Source organism: Salvia splendens, chromosome 6 (genome assembly GCF_004379255.2).
Source record: "Salvia splendens isolate huo1 chromosome 6, SspV2, whole genome shotgun sequence".
NCBI lineage: Eukaryota > Viridiplantae > Streptophyta > Magnoliopsida > Lamiales > Lamiaceae > Salvia > Salvia splendens.
In genome coordinates, this window is record NC_056037.1 from 21918205 (window position 1) to 21922095 (window position 3891).

A 3891-nucleotide genomic window follows, 5' to 3' on the forward strand; every position below is an offset into this window, starting at 1 on the left:
TTGGCCAACAAGTAAACCATTTCAATCCAAATGAACTACAAACTTTCATTATACAATATGTGTTAGGTACTAAATGACATAAAAATAGGATCATTTTGGTCATTACAACATCATAAAAATGTAATATCGAATAAGTTTATTTTATAACATAACTCTTTGAATTTGGGTTTACTTGGCCAACAAGTAATCCATTTCAATCCAAATGACCTACAAACTTTCATTATACAATATGTGTTAGGTACTAAATGACATAAAAATAGGATCTTTTGGTCATTACAACATCATAGAAATGTCATAATGTATTAGCTTATTTTGTAACACAAGTCTTTATATTTGGGTTTACTTGGCCAACAAGTAAACCATTTCAATCCAAATGATCTACAAATTTCATTATACAATCTTTGTTAGGTACTAAATGACATAAAAATAGGATCTTTTGGTCATTACAACATCATAGAAATGTAATATCGTATAAGTTTATTTTATAACATAACTCTTTATATTTTTGTTTACTTGCCCAACAAGTAAACCATTTCAATCCAAATGACCTACAAACTTTCATTATACAATCATTGTTTGTTACTGCAAGACATAAAAATAGGATCATTTTGATCAGTACAACATCGTCGAAATGTCATAACTTATAAGCTTATTTTGAAACATAACTTTTTATATTTGGGTTTGCTTGGCCAACAAGTAATCCATTTCAATCCAAATGAACTACAAACTTTCATTATACAATCTTTGTTAGGTACTAAATAACATAAAAATATGATAATTTGGTCATTACAACATCATAGAAATGTAATATCGTATAAGTTTATTTTGTAACATAACTCTTTATATTTGGGTTTACTTGGCAAACCAGTAAACCATTTCAATCCAAATGATCTACCAACTTTCATTATACAATCTTTGTTAGGTACTAAATGACATAAAAAATAGGATCTTTTGGTCATTACGACATCATAGAAATGTCATAACGTATAAGCTTATTTTGAAACATAACTCTTTATATTTGGATTTACTTGGCCAACAAGTAAACCATTTCAATCCAAATGAACTACAAACTTTCATTATACAATATGTGTTAGGTACTAAATGACATAAAAATAGGATCATTTTGGTCATTACAACATCATAAAAATGTAATATCGAATAAGTTTATTTTATAACATAACTCTTTGAATTTGGGTTTACTTGGCCAACAAGTAAACCATTTCAATCCAAATGACCTACAAACTTTCATTATACAATCTTTGTTAGGTACTAAATGACATAAAAAAATAGGATCTTTTGGTGATTACAACATCATAGAAATGTCATAATGTATTAGCTTATTTTGAAACACAAGTCTTTATATTTGGGTTTACTTGGCCAACAAGTAAACCATTTCAATCCAAATGACCTACAAATTTCATTATACAATCTTTGTTAGGTACTAAATGACACAAAAATAGGATCATTTGGTCATTACAACATCGTAGAAATGTAATATCGTATAAGTTTATTTTATAACATAACTCTTTATATTTTTGTTTACTTGCCCATTAAGTAAACCATTTCAATCCAAATGACCTACAAATTTTCATTATACAATCATTGTTTGTTACTGCAAGACATAAAAATAGGATCATTTTGATCAGTAGAACATCATCGAAATGTCATAACTTATAAGCTTATTTTGAAACATAACTTTTTATATTTGGGTTTGCTTGGCCAACAAGTAATCCATTTCAATCCAAATGAACTACAAACTTTCATTATACAATATGTGTTAGGTACTAAATAACATAAAAATATGATAATTTGGTCATTACAACATCATAGAAATGTAATATCGTATAAGTTTATTTTGTAACATAACTCTTTATATTTGGGTTTACTTGGCAAACCAGTAAACCATTTCAATCCAAATGATCTACCAACTTTCATTATACAATCTTTGTTAGGTACTAAATGACATAAAAAATAGGATCTTTTGGTCATTACGACATCATAGAAATGTCATAACGTATAAGCTTATTTTGAAACATAACTCTTTATATTTGGATTTACTTGGCCAACAAGTAAACCATTTCAATCCAAATGAACTACAAACTTTCATTATACAATATGTGTTAGGTACTAAATGACATAAAAATAGGATCATTTTGGTCATTACAACATCATAAAAATGTAATATCGAATAAGTTTATTTTATAACATAACTCTTTGAATTTGGGTTTACTTGGCCAACAAGTAATCCATTTCAATCCAAATGACCTACAAACTTTCATTATACAATATGTGTTAGGTACTAAATGACATAAAAATAGGATCTTTTGGTCATTACAACATCATAGAAATGTCATAATGTATTAGCTTATTTTGTAACACAAGTCTTTATATTTGGGTTTACTTGGCCAACAAGTAAACCATTTCAATCCAAATGATCTACAAATTTCATTATACAATCTTTGTTAGGTACTAAATGACATAAAAATAGGATCTTTTGGTCATTACAACATCATAGAAATGTAATATCGTATAAGTTTATTTTATAACATAACTCTTTATATTTTTGTTTACTTGCCCAACAAGTAAACCATTTCAATCCAAATGACCTACAAACTTTCATTATACAATCATTGTTTGTTACTGCAAGACATAAAAATAGGATCATTTTGATCAGTACAACATCGTCGAAATGTCATAACTTATAAGCTTATTTTGAAACATAACTTTTTATATTTGGGTTTGCTTGGCCAACAAGTAATCCATTTCAATCCAAATGAACTACAAACTTTCATTATACAATCTTTGTTAGGTACTAAATAACATAAAAATATGATAATTTGGTCATTACAACATCATAGAAATGTAATATCGTATAAGTTTATTTTGTAACATAACTCTTTATATTTGGGTTTACTTGGCAAACCAGTAAACCATTTCAATCCAAATGATCTACCAACTTTCATTATACAATCTTTGTTAGGTACTAAATGACATAAAAAATAGGATCTTTTGGTCATTACGACATCATAGAAATGTCATAACGTATAAGCTTATTTTGAAACATAACTCTTTATATTTGGATTTACTTGGCCAACAAGTAAACCATTTCAATCCAAATGAACTACAAACTTTCATTATACAATATGTGTTAGGTACTAAATGACATAAAAATAGGGTCATTTAGGTCATTACAACATCATAAAAATGTAATATCGAATAAGTTTATTTTATAACATAACTCTTTGAATTTGGGTTTACTTGGCCAACAAGTAAACCATTTCAATCCAAATGACCTACAAACTTTCATTATACAATCTTTGTTAGGTACTAAATGACATAAAAAATAGGATCTTTTGGTCATTACAACATCATAGAAATGTCATAATGTATTAGCTTATTTTGAAACACAAGTCTTTATATTTGGGTTTACTTGGCCAACAAGTAAACCATTTCAATCCAAATGACCTATAAATTTCATTATACAATCTTTGTTAGGTACTAAATGACATAAAAAATAGGATCTTTTGGTCATTACGACATCATAGAAATGTCATAACGTATAAGCTTATTTTGAAACATAACTCTTTATATTTGGATTTACTTGGCCAACAAGTAAACCATTTCAATCCAAATGAACTACAAACTTTCATTATACAATATGTGTTAGGTACTAAATGACATAAAAATAGGGTCATTTTGGTCGTTACAACATCATAAAAATGTAATATCGAATAAGTTTATTTTATAACATAACTCTTTGAATTTGGGTTTAGTTGGCCAACAAGTAAACCATTTCAATCCAAATGACCTACAAACTTTCATTATACAATCTTTGTTAGGTACTAAATGACATAAAAAATAGGATCTTTTGGTCATTACAACATCATAGAA